We start from the raw sequence: 20,479 nt of genomic DNA, 5'->3' as shown, positions 1-20,479 counted from the left end.
ATGAGTTTATTTTGCATTTATACAAATTATATTCATCTAAATAAGTTCATATTACTTTATAATTATTAAAATCGAGTCACACTCATTTGATAATTGATAAATGGTAAGTCGTTTTTGCCGTGATAAGACACTGAATTATGGTACGTTCCAGGTCGTGGTTCAGACGGGTCAGACAGAGCAGGGGCAAACGCAGGTCGGACTCCAGCTAGCTAGCTAACTGTTAGTTAACTCAGGCTAAATACGGGGGAAATGATTTGGCGCTGTGTTATTTGCTTTGTGTTCGTGGCTCTCACTCTCAAATCTGTATTGAGTCATATTAATACTGCTCATAGTCGCAGTCCAGATTTTCGCGTTGTTTGTGGAATTGATGGATGCACCAAAGAGTATCGAGTCTACAACTCGCTATGGTATCACATTAGAAGAAACCACCACGAACACCTGGAAAGTGGCAGCAGCAACTCACGGAGAGAGAGGTCAACAGCAGGCCCGGAAGCCTCTTCAGCGGTGAATGCGTGAGCATACAGGCCAGCTGATGCGACGGTGCAAATCCGAGAGCATCAAACGGATGAAGCAGTGGTGGACAACAGGGTGCAAGATGTAATGACTGTTGGGTCATGTCCTGCTGTAGACTCTTCTGCATCATGTCAGTCAGAGGTAAGTCTGTTGTTTCCTTCAGTACACAGCTAAGCTTTATTATCAATCTTTTTATGTCTCACCATTTCAAAACAAATCTCAACTGGATTGTCATAACATGCTATTTTATCACTGCATATCAGTGTTTGTGGCAACAGTGTGTTTTATTATGCGTTCTTTTTTTTAAGGATGACATCAGGCGTAACACTCTGACCAGACAAGCTACTGCTATTATGTTGACTGCAAGATAAACACACCATCTTTCACAGGTTTGTCTACATACAACATTATTACATTCATTTCATCTGTGGCTCTGTTGATTATCTGCATGTCAAATCCAAGTCAGTTTACAGTTACCTATTTAGTCTCCATTAGCTGCAACTTAACTTGTATCTCCATGAGATTTAATTTGAATAATGCCTTGTATTTGCTCTCTGCTATCTAGTTAGGATAATTTCATATAGTTTAAATTTACTTTTAATAATGCCTTATCAATTTGTTGAAAAGCATCATTGTATTGATGCTACTTTTATTAATGTTTTTATTATTTATAAAAGAGATTGTGTGCTAAACAATTTTAAGACTGGACTGTTTGGATTTAATTTGCTCTTCTTTCTTGACTGTTTTTCAGAGAGGTGTGAATGATGTCTTGGCAGCAATGCAGCAATCATGATTCTTTCTTCTTCAGATGAACAATCAATTAGCAGTCAGATGCCGATGCTGCAGGATACTGCATGTTCTTTTGTGATTCAGGATGCAATTGAGTCAAGGGTCATATAATTTTCAGCAGGTTCTGCCCTGCAATGAAAATAATAATAATAATAAAAAAACTTTAATTGTCCTTGTTTCATGGCATTCTTCAATTGAGAAGTTGTGCAAATGGTCTTACTCTTAAAATAAGGCAAATAATCGTGTCACTGCACTGGGTTTTATCGTAAAACATGTTCATTCTAGCTCAAAATTAGCTGGTATATCTTATCAAGAAAAAGTAAGGCATACTTTCTTAAAATGAGATAATTTTTCTAATCAAAACATGCTTGACAAGATTAATATTCTTTTTGGGCAAAGAATAAGACTTATTTTCTTGATACAAGGCTTTTTTTACTTTCTTGAAATTCCTTTTTTGCAGTATACAATACTACAGTAAAAGGGACAACAATTAAAAGGAGTCAACATGTCATCAATGTGCTTCTTCTTGTCTTTGGGCTGGGTCAGGCCAGAGCACTTCGTCAACATCACAAGCAATATTTTCTCTCCTGAGGCAACGGGGGAAGAAGCCTCTTGTGTGCCATATCCAGCCCTGACATGATTCCTCACATATCACCACAGGCTAATTCCATGGCTTGCAGTATAATTACTCTGGTGTAGGGTTGTCTATCATACACTTTCCATCTCCATTAGGAGAAAAACTCCTCAATCGCATTCAGGAAAGGAGAGTATGGAGGGAGGTACAAGGCCATAAACTGACCATTGATGTTAGGTAAACTATTCCCTTACCTGAGCAGCTCGGTGGAAACTGACATTGTCCAGCACTATCACATTGGTGGGAATGGGATTCTCATTTAGCTCTTGACCCTGCTGCTCTTGAATCTCCTGCTCAAATAAAATATCTTTTAGAACAGGTACAGTAGCATACACTGTAAAATGTAATTGGTGACCTTACTTAAAAAAAATAGTGAGCTTAACTCATGTCTGCTTACTTTGTTGACCATACTTAAAGAAACTTGGTAAAGAACACTTTCTGGTGAGTGAAGTTATTAAACTTATCATCTTAAGTAACCTGTGTTGAGTGAGGAGGATCCATTTGCAAAGCTCGGAGAAACTCGGCAGCGCTCGACTCGAATACGCATGCGCAGTTGACCACTGAAGACGTTCTTTGTCAGGCGGAATGACGAAGCTGGAAGAAAGCGCCATTGTGTCAAGTTATTTTAAGGTAAGTTTCAGCTTGATAGTAAAACGCTACCGTTCATCTATTTAGGAAACTTCGTCGTCTCTTCGCCATATTCTTCATATTTTAATTATTGGTTGGATGTTAACTTTGCGTCTTCTATTTCGAAAGCTAACGTTAGCTAGCGTTTAAGCTAGCTAGCCCGTCAAGTCCACCGTGTGTAACCACAACTTGCATTTCAACAAACTTAGCGTGCTTATTAGCGGGTGCAATGATAATTGTCAATCTTTCAGGGCCACTCTTGAATTCGGTAAGTATGTCTTTTTTTATTGTCAGTGTAACGTTACATGGGGTTAACGGTGCAGGAACATGGGAATCACAGAAGGGACCTCGTCGGGAAACGAGTCAAAATTCTAAACGAGTTTCTCCTTTTACCAATTTAAAAGTAACGTACTTAACGTCACGTTAAGCATTTTTTTAATGGCAGACAGATTGTTAGCGGTTATTAATAACCGTGGCTGTCTCACTCGTGCGCACCGCATTACGGGAGTCACACAACGTTACTGTCATTGAATGAAGATGAAATGTAATGTTAGGTTAAGTTGAACGAGGAGTAATTTAACAACAACCGTATGATGGCGAACCTCTCAGCCACAGCGAGAAAAAGAATAAAACAGGATTTTCCCTTGTAACATCATCACCATTTCTTTGTTGCCTATGCTTTTGGGCAATATGCTCGCTCTACTGCAACAGGAGGTTCAGGAGTAGAGTGCCAATATGATGCAGGTGTGACAGCTGAAAACGGTAGGTTGCAAACCTGATCAGCCTCCTGTGGGAGTAGCGAGCACATTGACCAGAAGCAGCAGTGACAAAAAAATGTTGTCCGCGATGTGGATTTAAAATCACTTGAAGTGATTGAAGTCGGATGCGGCAACGTTACCTACATCAAGGGATAAGCTTTGCCAGCTGGTGACAAAAGCATATTCTGGCAGATCACGTTATTTGTTCTAATAAATTTCTTGGCAAGACTCGCCTGATGTAGCTGCTTGAGGCAGAGACGATTGATTAAGGTCAGACATGGACACAGGTCGGGTTTGCCAAAAAAAGACAAGCCTAGGTAAGAATATGATTTTGTTTAACCACATATTCAATTTTGATCAGAGGAGATATTAATAGAACCCCTCTACTATCAGACAGTTGAGGGTGTACAGACACCCGTTAGGTTGTTGGTTTTTCATTATTGAAGGTATTTGAGTTTTGGATGGCGTAAAGCTGCGACTTGACCCTATGGAAACACAGCAGATGCCACCAAAGGGTCCTGATCAGGGCTAACGAGCTGTCATTTCTATTTCACTTAGTGTTTGATGCCACTGCATCAACCTGTTGTTCTCAGGCCCTTCTACATTATGTTGTATTTACATTTGTGCTATTATTGTTCCATTCAAATATCATCCTTATATGTAAATACCCCAGTCCTTGTGATAATCCATATTCTTTATTAGCTTTTGCAACCATTCAGTGAATCATATGATGAATGAATGAATGAATCAAAGCTCTCACTCTGGAGGAGCATCTTCTTTTACTTGATTATCTAATACTATCAGAATTTAGCTTTGTCTTAGTGTCTGTGTCTCTTCAATGCTTCGATTGGTTGATTTTGTGGAGCCCTGTTTTGCTGTGAGGCACAAATATAACCATTGTGTGTTCTAGCATAGAAATGCAAAGTGACATTTGATATTTAATTGTGTTTTTTATGCTGATATTGTTGTTAGGACTCCGGTGACCTTCTGGACATGTGTCCCACACGTCCATGGGGATCCTGACAGTGAATGCTGAAGACACTGTGGCCTCTCCTCACTCACTGCACCTGGAGTACAGCTACTGCCATCGTCTAGGACCGAACAGTAGTGATGGGTGACCATGACAGTCTTCCACATGCCATGTGCCTACTCTTCGGACTTATTACAATATGGATTGTGGAGGTCTGTCCATACATTGTCATATTCATGTAATGTGTTTATGTAACTCTGTAACGCTGATGATCTGAACATATGACTATGATCTATTGCTTCTGTCCATCCGGGGAGAGGGATCCTCCTCTGTTGCTCTCCTGAAGGTTTCTTCCCTTTTTTCCCTGTGAAATGTTTTTTTCTATTTCTTGGAAGTTTTTCCTGATCCGATGTGAGGTCAAAGGTCAGGGATGTCGTAGTGTACAGATTGTAAGGCACTCAAAAATCTACTGATGCAGTAAGGGACTGTCTTCATGATGTGCATGGTATGTGACATGCCGGGTTTTCTGTAGTGGAATTTTGCAAATGCCAAAACTGTGTTTATCAGAGTCTGTGTTATAAAAATTAATCTGCATTTTAAGCACGTTGTGTGAGTTTAAGAAAATGTGTGAGGACAAAAACTCAAAAATACATTTGTTTTTCTTATAAATAAACGTTGTCTTCCATTATAACTGTTCTCTATCTTTGTTTCAACAGCTTATAGTAGTTGTAGTTCAGCTTACTTGAGAATAATAGTAGTTGTAGTTCAGCTTACTTTTAAGGCAATCGGTTTCCTGATTATTTCCTAGTAATGTGGACCCTTGGACTAGTAAAGATAACTCTTTCTTATTAGTACTGCTTACTTAATATAACTTGGATCTTTAAGTTATCTGAATTGACTATTTATTGTCAACATAATTAAAGATTTTAAGTTAACTTTACTCACATCTTTAAGTTGTCTGAATTTACATTTTATAGTTAACCTAATTAATAACTGAGTTTTTCAGTATAATAGCACAGAGGCTGTCCACTTACCTGGAAAGGAACAAGTACATTGATGCATCTGTACAGAATTGGAAGATGCTTGTCGATATTGGCCAGCAACTCGTTTTTCCACTTGAGATTGCTTCTACCAACCTTAGGCCAGACATGGTACTCTGATCCCCTTCACGAAAGGCTGTGTACATCATAGAGCTCACAGTCCCATGGGAAAACTCTGTTGAAGAGGCCTACGAGCATAAGAAACTGCGTTACACAGAGTTGGCAGCAGACGCAACTCAGCGTGGCTGGAATGCAAAAGTCTGGCAAGTTGAAGTGGGATGCAGAGGATTCGTGGCTTCTTCCACCATCAGGTTGCTAAAAGAACTTGGAATCCAAGGACAGGTTCTGCGGCAGACCGTCAGAGCAGTTTCTCAAGCAGCTGAAAGAGGCAGCCAGTGGATCTGGATCAAACGGAAGGACCCTTGCTGGGCTATAACTTCATGACCCCCCACCTGAGAACCCAATTCAGATCCCTCCAACTTGAGGAGGGCATATGAGGTATGCGGTCAGCTGTAGGGCTGGCTCAGGGAAGAGGACGCCCCTGACTTGCATAGTCCCGTCGGAAATCTTAATTGGGCATGGGACACAAGCTAAGGCTTGATCACCCTTTAGCTGGCCACATTTGTTTGAGGGTGTTTAGTGATCAAAGGCCGAAACACCCACTGATTCGAAGGCACACTACTGTCCCAAAATTGACATCTTAACCCAGTTTAAGAAATAAACCTCCCATGCCACTCTGTCAACATCACGGCAAAGCTCATGTGAGTGCATACCATTGGCACAATGGACAGTTTTAACATCTCGTCCCGTGTTTTATGATTCTACTAATGTTTACTGCAATTACATGAGTTGCCTAAACTCAGTTTTTTTCAGTTTTAAGAACTTAAAATTATTGAGCTACTTTACTTAGAAATGTTGAGGCAATCGGTTTCCTGACTTTTTTCAAGTAAAGTCAACTTATTACATTTTACAGTGTACTGTACCTGTTCTCTTCTCTGAATGTCACACAGAAAATCGGCTCAAATTGGGGTGCCCTCTAAGTTCTGGTTCCCTCATTGTCAGTCCGTGGACTATAACATGGTCTTTGACTGTTGCTCGAATTTCATCAGATATTTCCACTCTTTGTCGTCCTCTTCCGATTCGTCCTCCCCTTCCTATTTCTTGCCCTCCTCCTCGTCGCCAACCTCGCATACGCACTTGTCCTCGTCCTCTCACATTGTTTCTTCTATCCATTCTCAGACTTTCTCCTTCCAACCTTCAACCACCTGTTTGCTCTCTAAACTGGCTTATATTGGTTGTGTCACATCATTGAAGTTCAATTCAATTCAATTCAGTTTATTTTGTATAGCCCAATATCACAAATTACAAATTTGCCTCAGAGGGCTTTACAATCTGTACACATACGACATCCCTGTCCCAGGACCTCACATCGGATCAGGAAAAACTCCACAAAAATAACCTTTCACAGGGAAAAAAGGGAAGAAACCTTCAGGAGAGCAACAGAGGAGGATCCCTCTCCCCGGATGGACAGAAGCAATAGATGTAATGTGTACAGAATGAACAGCATTTACAAAGTTACATAAACACATTACATGAATGACAATGTATGAATGGAACTCCAATCCATGAAACAGATGGAGGTAGAGAGGAGGGGGGGGGGGGGCGGGGCGCATCAGCAGGGCCAATGCGGGAGGCCGGCTCACCAGGCATCAGACACCTCCAGGTCCAATGGACCCTATGAGACGTGAAGTCACAACGATTCCGGGGAGGAAGCAGAGTTAATAAGGTGCAATGGAGAGATGTAAATTCATCCATAAGGAGAGAGAGAAGAGGAGATAGGTGCTCAGTGTATCCTAAAACATCCCCCAGCAGCCTATAAGCCTATAGCAGCATATCAAGGGGCTCGACCAGGGCAAACCTGATTCAGCCCTAACTATAAGCACTATCAAACAGGAAAGTCTTAAGTCTATTCTTGAATGAGGTGACTGTGTCTGCCTTCCGGACTGAAAGTGGAAGCTGGTTCCATAAAAGAGGAGCTTGATAACTGAAGGCTCTTGCTCCCATCCTACTTTTTAGGACTCTAGAAACCACAAGTAGCCCTGCATTTAGTGAGCGCAGCTCTCTAGTGGGGCAATATGGTACTACAAGCTCCTTAAGATATGATGGTGCATCACCAATCAAGGCTTTGTAGGTGAGGAGAAGAATTTTAAATGTGATTCTTGATTTTACAGGGAGCCAGTGCAGAGCAGCTAATACAGGAGTAATGTGATCTCTTTTCTTAGTTTTTGTGAGTACACAAGCTCCAGCATTCTGGATTAACTGGAGGGATTTAAGAGACTTATTAGAGCAGCCTGATAATAAGGAGTTGCAGTAATCTAGTTCGGAAGTAACAAACGCGTGAACCAGCTTTTCTGCATCTTTTTGAGACAAGATGTGCCTGATTTTTGAAATGTTACGTAGATGAAAAAATGCAGTCCTTGAGATTTGCTTAACGTGGGAGTTAAAGGACAAGTCTCGGTCAAAGATAACGCCGAGATTCTTTACGGTGGTGTTGGATGCCAGGGAAATGCCATCTACAGAAACCACATCACCAGATAATTGATCTCTGAGGTGTTCAGGGCCCAGTGATTAACGTTGGTGGTCATTGAGGCTTCATCGTTTACAAATACAAATTGAGATCGATCTGATAAATAGGATTTAAACCAACTTAGTGCGGTACCTGAAATGCCAATCGACTGATCCAGTCTCTGTAATAGGATATCATGATCAATGGTGTCGAACGCAGCACTAAGGTCTAATAATACCAGTACGGAGATGAGTCCTTTATCTGATGCAATTAGGAGGTCATTTGTAATTTTCACCAGTGCTGTCTCTGTGCTGTGGTGTTTTCTAAATCCTGACTGAAACTCCTCAAATAAACTATTCTGATGTAGGAAGTCGCACAACTGATTTGCGACTACTTTCTCAAGGATCTTAGAGAGGAAGGGAAGGTTAGAGATCGGTCTGTAGTTAGCCAACACCTCTGGATTAAGAGTGGGCTTCTTCAGAAGAGGTTTAATTACAGCTACTTTGAAGGAATGTGGTACATGCCCTGTTAGCAAAGACACATTAACAATATCCAGCAGAGAGGTGCCAATTAAAGGCAACACGTCTTTAAGTAGCCTCGTTGGGATGGGGTCCAAGAGACAGGTAGACGGTTTAGAAGTAGAAACCGTTGAAGACAATTGGTCTAGGTTAATGGGAGAAAAGCTATCCAAATATACACCAGGGCATACAGCCGTTTCCAAGGCCACTCCTCTTGATGACAGATCGGCAGTAGTTGAGGGCAAGAGATCATCAATCTTGCCTCTACTAGTTAAAATCTTTTCATTGAAGAAGTTCATGAAGTCATTACTACTGAGGTCTATTGGTATACACGGCTCCACAGAGCTGTGACTCTCTGTCAGCCTGGCTACAGTGCTAAAGAGAACCCTGGGGTTGTTCTTATTTTTCTCTATTACTGATGAGTAATAGGCTGCTCTGGCATTACGGAGAGCCTTTTTATTTGTTTTAAGGCTGTCTCGCCAAACTAAGCGTGATTCTTCCAGATTGGTGGAACACCATATACTTTCGAGCTTTCGTGAAGTTTGCTTTAGGTCGCGGGTCTGAGGGTTGTACCAGGGAGCAAACCTCCTTTGCCTCACTGTCTTTTTCTTCAGTGGGGCTATCGAGTCTAGTGTCATTCTCAGTGAGCCTGTAGCACTATTGACAATATGATCAATCTGGGATGTGTTAGGTTGTAGTGGATTTTATATATATTTGCACATGTAGATAAAAGAAGTTTATGTTTTAAATTAATACATAAAGAAAGATATGATAATTAATTTGGGATATTATGAGGAATATTCTGGAGGAATGTATTATGAAACATAAGAGAGGATCACTGTTTTATTATTCTGTTTTAATGACAAATGTAATGATTAACTGTATGATGCATGAGAATGAATGAATGTTTTATTGTTTAGACAATAGTTAAAATGGATGCCGATTGAAACCTAATGTGTTGCTTTTATTCGGAAGGCAGGATAATAGGGTTTTATTGTGAAGGGGAACTTCCTGTCCTTGACCGGAAGAGTGAGCTTTGACCTCGCCTGTTTACTAATTGGCGTAGCGAGTAGAACTGCGGCATCCTTTGAACTGACCAATGGAACTAACCTTTAGGTGTGAATTTGTTTGCATGACCATACTAATAGCCGAGCATTTGTTCTGGGGACATGGTTCTACTGGTCTGGAGACTCGAGACAGCCCCGGTCTGTGGCTCCTTGGGAGCTGCACTCCGTCTGTGGAAAGTTCCTCCTTTCTGGCCCCACGATCGTGAACGCTACATGAGTATTATCTTTGCCATTAAATATTGTTAAACTTTAACTCGAATCCTGAATTTCCTGCGGCCACGGGACCCGGAGCTTTGAACACGAATCTTACAATTTGGTGACCACCGACGTGAGCTGCTGTGGCCTCGTGGCTGAGGAACTGGGCCCGCTAGATCCACGCCTTTCCACACGATGGCCAACTCATTATCGGTAAGCTTGGAACCTGTTTCATCGAATCCTGCATAGCTTAATATAGACACTTTAGCGTGTGGATTGGTGCGGAGCTTGTTGGACCAGGCTAAAACATTTAGCGTGAAAACACGACATAGAATAAGGACTAAGCTAGGTCCGTGGTGAAGATGATGCTCATTTAGTGTTTTTATGTTTGTTTTGTGTTGTACTGTTAAATGTGTGTATATCTGTTGTAAGTCGCACGAGCATATTGAACGAGACTGGTTACGCGAAGATAGTGCCGCATTGTTCCTAAAGAGTTGAAGTCCGTGAGAGCGGCCTGCCGGAGTTTATTTATTTAAACTCCCCACAGTGAGGAGTTAGTGAGCGTTACGTAGAAGCTATTCGCCATAATCTATTGTCCGCTACAAACATTTCCGCCTTAGACTCTTTAGGGACGCACATTGAATTTAACGTCCAGTAGTCCACAATAGATAAATCGTTCCGCGACGCGACTGATTAGCAGCGTGGAGGTTTCAAGTCCCCCAGCGAAGACTGGCGCAAGAATTGATATGGGCTATTGTAAGAAATAAGATAAATAAGTTACCGTGATAAACCAGTTGTTACAAACAGGTCTGTAGAGTGAAGAGAGCAAGAGCCCCACCTACCTTGGGACCGTTTGGGACAGTTTTCTATGCAGTACAGCGTGCTATTGTTGTAAATACTGTAAATATATATATATATATATTCCATAATTCGAAGAGACAAGCATAGGGAAGACAGGATAAGGGTAGAATAGAATCCCACTTATACCATTTTGAGCCCCTGATGAATAAGTAGTTAAACCTTTTTGAGAGAAGAGAGGAAAAAGGAGATCAGAGGACACAGACAAAGGGTTATAAAATAACCATTTTTTTTCCCCCTGCAAGACCACATGTGGGTCACAAGTGTTTAGAATACACGTCTTTGCCAGTGAAAGCCATTCACCATCAGGTTTGACACCTAGTGGTTGAACCCCCCCCACCCCCCATGGAGTGCCCTAGGGATTAACCTTATTGGCACCATCGTGTTGAATAGTGAAAGGACAGTGATAAACCACTGATGCATTATTCTTTTTGATTTAAGTATTGCCAGTTTATTACAGCAATTGATTTTCTCATTATTGCCAGTTTTTTGAATAAAAGTAATTGATTTATCGTTTGCTTTACTCATGATTGTCGGATTTTGATTAAGACTTATTGTTTGATTTCTCATTATTACCGGTTTTGATTAAAAGTAATTGTTTTATCGTTTGCTTTTCTCATAATTGGCGGTTTTGGTTCTCATGCCATTTGTTTTTCATTATTGACGATTCTTTGATTAAAAGTAATTGTTTTATTGTTTGCTTTTCTCATAATTGGCAGTTTTTGTGATCATATCATTTGCTTGTTTATGCTGGGCGGTTAAAAGTAATTGTTAAAATTTGCTTAAAATGACGTTTTTTCCCATTGATTTGGTTGAAACGCAGGAGAAGCCTGTATAAGCGTAGAACAGAGTTCCGTTTATACCAATGGGCCCCTGTTAAATGATTTGCTTATTAAAAGTACACAGGAGAAGCCTGTATAAAGTGTTGGACAGAGTCCCACTTATACTGATTGGGCCCCTAGTGATTCATTAGCATAAAATAACAATATAAAATAATAACAAGTTTTTCCCATTTTTGACAGCTGAAGGCTGTATCATGTGCTTTGTGCTTGGCTGTGTGGATTGTACGTAATCGTTGTATCCATTTGCATAAAGTAACACATTTTTCCCATTTTTGTCTAACCTATTATTGTCCAATTGCAGTGTATAACTTTTTTCCCTTCCTAACTTGAAGTCTTTTCCCAATCGCATCACACTTGCACGTTAGACACATAGTGTGAAAATATTTTATTTTTTAATTTATTCAAAAAAATTAATTTTTAATTTTTTGGATAAATTTTAATCTGAAATTTTATTTTTCCTTCTACATTTACATTTCCTTATATAAAGCCAGTCAGTACCCATTCTCGGAAAATGTCGAGCCAACTTCAATCAAGACTCAGGTCGCTTGGATTGAAGACATCCTCTATGCTGCTATGAACCTGATAGTTCAAGCCAAAAGACTGAATAAGAAGCTGAGGAAATATGTTCAGCAATGTCATGCCGAGGGTTTACTTGACGTAACAACCCTGGAGGGGCCCACAGAAGACCAGAAGTTACTCTGATGAGAGTGCTCAAGCTGAAAGACAAACAGAAAGGAAAATTGGTTCACGTCCCGATCAGCAGACGTCACCAGAACCAATGAAGCCATTGTGTAGGCAAGACTGCCACGACATGGCATAGCAGTGAATGAAGACAACACTGCTCGGAGGTGCCAGGAAGAAGCAACACCCCGAAAGACCCCAAAGAAGAAACAAACAGGAATAAAGAGCTGTCGATGGAGACAGCCCCTGTACTTCTGCCATCAGCCCCAGTTCCCACCCCTTCCATCTATCCCATCATATGTTAATACCCTCCCCCGTACGCCCACAGCCCACTTAAAAGAGAAGCTCCACACACCATGGCCCCAGTAGAGAGACTATTAGGAGGCAGTGTAGAGTTTGACTCCACAGAAAGCAGAACAGTCGCAGACCTGATGAACAAGGTCGCACAGCTGCAGAGGGCATTAGCTGGCCGAGAAAAGGGCAGAGTAAGGGATGCTAGACAAAGTCAGCAAAGAGAGGAGGAAGACAGGGACCTAATGAGAAGAGAATTATGGTGGAAGAAAGAGAGGGAAAGAAAGGCAGAGGAAGGTGAACTGTCACATGCAGAGCTGTCAGAACAGGGTAAAGACAACGTCAGTCCATCACATTACCATTAAGAAAGGCTCAAAGGAAGCCTAGGAGAGGCGCCAAGTCATGACCTCCCCAATTCAGAGCGTCCCAATAGATACAAATAGGAGATAGGTCCCACCAAGATACCACTCCCTCGCTCATTAACGCCATCCCTAACCGAACAACAGGCGATGGACGCATATGGACTGCGTCCTGGTGGCACCCCACCTCCAGCTCAGAGCCCCCACCTCCAGCTCTGAGCCTCCATTCTAATCGCATGGCCAACTGCGACACCTCAGTGAAGAGGAGCCAAATCAAGGCCCCAGCCCCCTCCACCCCCATCTCACAAGAGAGGAGCCCTGCTTGACCTTTCCGGTCAATTAACTGTGCTATGCAACTGGCGCAGATGAGGAGACAGCCTCCAAGACAGCAGAGGAGGAGACAGCCTCCAGGGATCACGACAACACCTCCCGAGGAGAGCAAAGGAAGGCATAAGCTACAAGCCTCCACCACACACTCAGATGTCAGTGGCAGCAACAAGCCCAGTGTGCTGTGAAGAAGAAGAGGAAAATGCCAGATTCAGGCACCTATCATGACATTGAGCAATGGCACACCTCAATACAAGCCATATAATCCCGGAGATACTCCCGACATGGCCAACCTAGCCAGCATCAAGCTAAAGTCAGATGAAGAAGCCATGGTGTACCTGAAGAAAGCAGCTGACGCCTGGGAATCAGCTACAGGCACCAGACATGACAGGAACCTGACATACCTGAACATGTGGAAGGCTGCTGTAATAGCAGGTCTCCCGGACAAGTTGAGTCGTGAGCAACATACGGTGGGCATAAAGAATGACACCTTTGAAGTGTGGAAGAAACACATCACACACCACATCACTCAGCACCACGAGGATGATGAAGAAGAAAAGGCAACCAAAGATGAGCTGTCAATGAGACTCCTGAAGCTACAGATAGCAAAAGAGGACACAGAGGCTGCTAAGCACGGCCCACAAGCGCGAAAGCAGATGGCTGCTGTTAGCAACCTCGTCGTCCAGATCCAGGAAGCAGTGGGCAAAGCCCTGGACCAATATAAAGAAGAGGAGAAAGACAGAGACAAGTCCAGAGGATCCAGAAGAGACAGGTGGCGAGAACCTTGTCGTATCTGTGACAGACTTGGGCACAGGGCTGAGGAATGTTACAGTCGCTCTGATGCAGCTATAGGCAGAGGAAGCTCACAAAGAGGAGGATTTGGACGACACATTCCAAACCAGAACCAGATGCCTGCAAGAATAGTGCAGGATGAAGATTATGTGGATCTTCTATGAAGAGGCCCAGAGGGCCCGGCGCAGTGAATAATGGTTCCAAATGGGCGAGAACCTATCATCACCTGTGCCATAGTTGCCATGGATTATGACACAACATCCATATGTCATGCCAGAAGATCCCTACCGTTGCACCTACAACTACGCCGCCGCCTAAGAAGAAAAGGAGGGTGAAACTGAAGTCATCAGAACAGAAGCCATAATTGTAGGAAAAGAAGGAGTTGCAGCTGAATGTTTACTGTCTGCAGACCAACGAGACTGGTATGCACTGCGACCTGACTCTGCCCCTCACATCACACTACTGATCAGAGCAGGTCATGAAGCAAGACATATTGGCCCCATGATGGAGAGTCTCAAAAGAAAGGTGGATTCCAACCAAATCCCCATATCTGTCCCACCCCCCAATGGTGATTATTGGAGGATACAGCAACACTCGTATTCCAAGGGACAACTCCGACATCTTGACCTTGACAGAAATCATGGGAAGGGAACACTCAAATCATCCCTCCACTGATGAAATGTTGGAAGAAGTGCCACCACAAATATGGTCGAGAGGAGACTATGATGTTGGCCACACCACTCAACATAACGTGGTAATGACTTTGAATCCAGATCAAGACACGGTCTGGCGCTATCAATATCCGCTGCAACAAGAACAAAGAGATGGCATTCGAGAGACAATATGAAGCAGCCATACTCATCGACGCAGAGTCCAACTGGAATACACAGATATTACCAGTCAAAAATCCGGTAACAGAGGCTGGAGAATGGTTCATGACCTAAGAACCATCAACAAAGCCACAATTGCACAGAACATTCAAGTGCCAAACCCGTAATGCCACAAGGCTACAGAGATAGCCCGGGTTTGTTTAATGCAGCCCTGAAGCAAGACCTCAAAGACTTCATATTACCGGAATACACAGTACTTGTAGAGTACATGGTTGATCTGCTGTTAAGCTGCACCAACTGCAGAAATTTGTCTTAGAGTGACGAAAGACCTTCTAATGCTGTTAACCAAAGCAGGTTATGAGGTGAAGCGCTCAAAGACTCAGATTGCAAAAATGCAGTGTCATTCCTGGGACAACTGATCTCAGGAGACTCGTGCGCTCTGTCTGCGGGACAGAGGTCGGACATTTTGAGTGCAGCTAAACCAAAGACAGTACAAGAGATGCTGTCATTCCTGGGCCTAACAGGCTACAGTCGACACTACGTTCCTGACTTCACGTCTCTCACACAGCCATTCAGAGACATAACTGCAGCAGGAAGCCGAAACATGGAAGCTCTGCTCACATGGACAAATGATGCAGAAGAGGCATTCGCAAAGACCAAACAAGAAGTTGGCTAAGCCTCAAAGCTGTCTACACCTGACCACAACAGGCCCTTCCATCTTGATGTTTCTGAATCAAGCGGGATAGTGTCCGCTGTTTTGTTTCAGAAAAAGGAGGGAGGAGAGAGACCTGATGTACGACAGCTCGAAGTTAGACCACATCGAAAAAGGTCAAAACAGGTTGCACAAGACACTTGGCAGTCCTGAAAAGAGCAATTGAGAAAACTGCTCATGTTGTGATGTGTCTTGAGCTCAAGGTCAACACAGAACATGGAGTTCTTGCCTAGTTGACCTCAAGTGCATTCTCGATGACAAGATAAGATTTCAAAAGTCTTACAACAGCTAAATATCACAGTCTCATACGAGCCAAACGACATGGCCGATGGACTTAATGTGAAGATGGAAATATTGCCGCATACTCAGTCGTGCAGCAACAAGAGAAAAGACATTCAACCATTTCTGCGGAAATCATCGCACAGCCAGCATCTACACAGCTAGCAGAAGTAGTGGCATTGACAAAAGCACAAAAGTCAATTGAAGCAATTATTGAGAGCCATCCTGCTACCACGACACGTAGCAGTGATGAAGTGTAAAGGACACCAGACCACAAAGACAAAAGTGGCAGAAGGCAACGAAGCCGCTGACCTCGCAGCAAAGAAGGCAGCAGGCTATGTGAAACAAAGGACAGACATAGCCGCACCGGAACTCCCAAAACTCGGAATAGAAGACATCAAGCTCATGCAGAAAGAAGCAGAGCAGAGCAGAATCAGTGGGACACAATGGAGCCGTCCAAAAGAAAGGACTCTGGAGATCACATGATGGGCATAGTGGCACCTGCAAGGATGTGTCAAGGACTCATCAGACAGGCACATGGTCCCTCTCACGTGAATCCCAAAAGAACAGAGGAGGAAGTTTCCATCCTCTGGTGGCATCCTATATGACTGAGATGGTGAAACTCATCACCATGAATGTCCCACCTGCAATGATTTTAGTATGAAAAGACCATACAGATGTCCACAAGGAGAGTTCCTAGTGCCAGATGCTCCATTCAAAGAAATATGCATCGACTACACGGATATGGGTGCAGAAAACAGGAAGAGAGGTTTCAGATACCTACTCGTGATGATCGACAGATACACCAGATGGGTGGAAGCGATCCCCTGCAAGAAAGAAGACTCAAAGACAGTCTTAAAATGGCCGAAGAAGGAACTCATCCCGAGATATGAAGTTCCAAGGAGAATAGGGTCTGACCACGGCACACACTTTGCACACAAACACTTACAAGAGGTGGAAAGACACCTAGGAATTACACATGCACACGGAGCAGTCTATCACCCACAATCACAGGGTATAGTCGAGAGGGCTAATCGGACGATTAAGTCAAAGATAGCTGAAATATGTCATGGCACAAAATACCTAGCTGCAAATATTTTTGAGAAGAAATGAGAGATTTCATTTTCTCTTTCAGTAGGTGTTCGAGCAAGAGAGGAGAGCCAGACTAATACCAGCTCGCAATCAGATCCTAGCAGGATTTGAAATAGTTAAAAGAACATAGAGTTGATCAATTACATATAATATAATCCGCAGAGATAAATAAATTAAGAGATAAATAATTTAAAATAGATGGGATTGGACGAGTAATTAAGACTCCGTTGGACAACAGAAGCGCATTTAATAGTTGATTCCTCCCACGGGTGAGAAGCTGTTCCTCACACGGAGTTCGAGATTGCTAATCTGATCCTTGATAATTTAGTTTGAGATTGCTAGTCCGAACCTGGATAATTCAGTTCCTTAAGAGATAATTTTTGAGAAGATTAAAAGAAAACATAGAAATAGAATGACTACTTCTCAGACATGTTGGAGAATTGGTTCGGGAAATATGAAAATTATTTCCAAGTATATTTCAGATATCCAACTTTAGTTGGAGCTAGCGCAGAAAGCCGCTCTGTGTGTTTTAATTCTCTCCCACAGCTACACTCGTCTCTCCATCGTCGACCTTCATTGTGTACCTGGCTGCCTGCTGTGATGGACCTCACCAACAGATGTGCTGCCCACAGAGGAGTATCGTGCACCTTTAACACATTGATTCAAATTAAAAAATCACAGAAGTATGATGATAATAAAATAAATATAGTGTTTGAACTTGCTGTTTTCCTTTTAATCGAGGAATGGAGGGATGAGCATGCAGAGAAAGGAGACCATGGAGGAGATGAACATGCAGAGAAAGGAGACCATCAAGAAGATGAGAGTGCAGAGAAAGAAGATGCACATAGACATATGCACAGATAGACACGTATCTGATCACAACACTCCTAGACTTTAGTTACTTTGCAGAGCAGGGTCAAAAGGAGGGAGTGATATTGTTTTTTCTTCCACAGGTATTGATAATAAAGATTGTATTACAGTGATGTTTACAGTGCGGTGAAATAAAATCCAATACAAGTTGTTTATACTATGGAATAGTATAAAAGGAGGGACTGTTAGGTTGTAGTGGATTTTATATATATTTGCACATGTAGATAAAAGAAGTTTATGTTTTAAATTAATACATAAAGAAAGATATGATAATTAATTTGGGATATTATGAGGAATATTCTGGAGGAATGTATTATGAAACATAAGAGAGGATCACTGTTTTATTATTCTGTTTTAATGACAAATGTAATGATTAACTGTATGATGCATGAGAATGAATGAATGTTTTATTGTTTAGACAATAGTTAAAATGGATGCCGATTGAAACCTAATGTGTTGCTTTTATTCGGAAGGCAGGATAATAGGGTTTTATTGTGAAGGGGAACTTCCTGTCCTTGACCGGAAGAGTGAGCTTTGACCTCGCCTGTTTACTAATTGGCGTAGTGAGTAGAACTGCTGCATCCTTTGAACTGACCAATGGAACTAACCTTTAGGTGTGAATTCGTTTGCATGACCATACTAATAGCCGAGCATTTGTTCTGGGGACATGGTTCTACTGGTCTGGAGACTCGAGACAGCCCCGGTCTGTGGCTCCTTGGGAGCTGCACTCCGTCTGTGGAAAGTTCCTCCTTTCTGGCCCCACGATCGTGAACGCTACATGAGTATTATCTTTGCCATTAAATATTGTTAAACTTTAACTCGAATCCTGAATTTCCTGCGGCCACGGGACCCGGAGCTTTGAACACGAATCTTACAGATGACTAAAGTTAGCACAGGAGTCCTCCGTCACATTGAGACGTGGTATTGAATCAAATGCAGAAGGAATCGTTTCTTTAAATTTAACTACAGCACTGTCAGTTAGACATCTGGTGTAGAAACTTTTGACTAACGGTGTATACTCCGGGAGTATAAACTCAAAAGTTATGAGGTAATGGTCTGACAGAAGAGGGTTCTGTGGGAAGACCTCCAAATGCTCAATGTCAATGCCACATGCAAGAACAAGGTGGAGGGTGTGGCCAAAGCAGTGAGTGGGTTTCTGTACTCTCTGACAGAAGCCAATCGAGTCCAACAGTGAGATAAATGCAGTACTAAGGAAATCATTATCAATATCCACATGAATATTAAAATCTCCTACAATAATAACCTTATCACTTTTAAGGACTAAACTTGATAAACACTCTGAAAATTCAGATATAAATTCTGAATATGGACCTGGTGGCCGGTACAGTATAACAAATAGGATTGGCTATAATGTTTTACAGGTTGGATGTGAAAGACTAAGAACAAGGCTTTCAAATGAGTTGTAGTTTAGTTTAGGTTTAGGATTCATTAATAGGCTTGAGTCAAAGATGGCTGCTACTCCACCTCCTCGGCCGGTGCCTCGAGGAATGTGAGTATTAATATGACTTGGAGGAGTTGATTCATTTAGGCTGACATATTCTTCATGGCTTAGCCAGGTTTCAGTAAGACACAATAAATCAATGTGATTGTCTGATATTAAATCATTTACTAATACAGCTTTAGATGACAGAGATCTAATATTTAGGAGTCCATATTATATTCTCTTGTTTTGTTGCACTTTTGAAATAGTGATGTTAACCTCTATGAGGTTATTTTGTATGACTCCTCTTCTGGTTACTTTTGATTTAATTAATTTAAGTGGCCGTGGGACAGACACAGTCTCTATAGAGTTAAGGTTAAGGGTGGGTAACTGCTCGAATGGAAGTGCAGAGAAGGGTGGAAGACTACAACTCTGCTTCTGCTTCCTGATCTGAACTCTGTGTCATGGATTAAGTCCGCTAATCAACTTGGCCATGTTCGCAGAAATGAGACGCGCTCCATCCCAAGTGGGATGAATGCCGTCTCAACTCATCAGATCAGGCTTTCCCCAGAAAGTCTGCCAGTTATCTACGTAGCCCACATTGTTTGCTGGGCACCACCTGGACAACCAGCGGTTGAATGACGACATGCGGCTATACATGTCATCATTGATCAGATTGGGGAGAGGGCCAGAGAAAACTACGGTGTCCGACATTGTCTTGGCATAAGTACACACCGATTCCACATTAATTTTAGTGACCTCCGACCGCCGCAGTCGGGAGTCATTACCGCCGGCGTGTATTATAATCTTACTGTAATTACGCTCATCTTTAGCCAGCAGTTTTAAACAAGATTCAATGTCGCCCACTCTGGCCCCCGGGATGCATATGACGTTGGGCCCTGGCTTCCCTATCTTCACATTTCTGACTATGGAGCTATCTATAACCAGAGTGTGTTTCTCAGCGGGTGTGTCGCTGAGTGGGGAAAACTGGTTTGAAACGTGAAGAGGTTGGCGGTGCTCAGTGGGCATCTGTTTAGACTTAAAACCCCTTCGAACAGTCACCCAGTGAAATCTATTTTGAGTGATTGTGTTTAATCAATGACATGTGTTCTCTATTTGTATTTGATTGTTGCCACTTGTGTTTACCAGTATGGATGACATGTGCATTAGAGTACATAATGAGTTTGAGACTGAGAATGTGTTTAGAGTTTTGCTGAAAAGTCTAAGTGAGATCTGCAAATTGTGTTTTACCATGTGAAATAGTTTAAGGTATTGACAACAGACTGCACAATTAGCTAAATGAGTTCAGGCAAGTGAAAACTTTGTTCAGCCAATGGGTTTTAGTGTTTTAGCAATTGAGAAAAAATGTAATATGGTGTCTGTCTTTATAATACAATGGTGAGGTCAAACAGGAAAGTGGAAACAAAT

At 42.2% G+C, this 20,479-nt stretch overlaps 1 protein-coding gene and 1 long non-coding RNA gene across 2 annotated transcripts in view; one reads left to right on the top strand and one right to left on the bottom strand.

Annotated features, from left to right (window-relative positions):
- The window catches only part of LOC117733181 (voltage-gated potassium channel subunit beta-2-like), a 120,848-nt gene that overhangs the window by 59,529 nt on the left and 40,840 nt on the right, over window positions 1-20,479 (bottom strand). The gene's annotated exons all lie outside the window — the stretch shown is intronic.
- Window positions 98-1,397, top strand: LOC117733184. Its single transcript, XR_004609695.1, has 3 exons — window positions 98-654; window positions 822-902; window positions 1,265-1,397. It is a non-coding gene; the product is annotated as an uncharacterized LOC117733184 (long non-coding RNA).

The sequence above is a fragment of the Cyclopterus lumpus genome, chromosome 7 (genome assembly GCF_009769545.1).
Source record: "Cyclopterus lumpus isolate fCycLum1 chromosome 7, fCycLum1.pri, whole genome shotgun sequence".
Classification (NCBI taxonomy): Eukaryota; Metazoa; Chordata; class Actinopteri; order Perciformes; family Cyclopteridae; genus Cyclopterus; species Cyclopterus lumpus.
The sequence above is the reverse complement of the archived record's forward strand: the minus strand, read 5'-3'. Positions and strand labels throughout refer to the sequence as shown.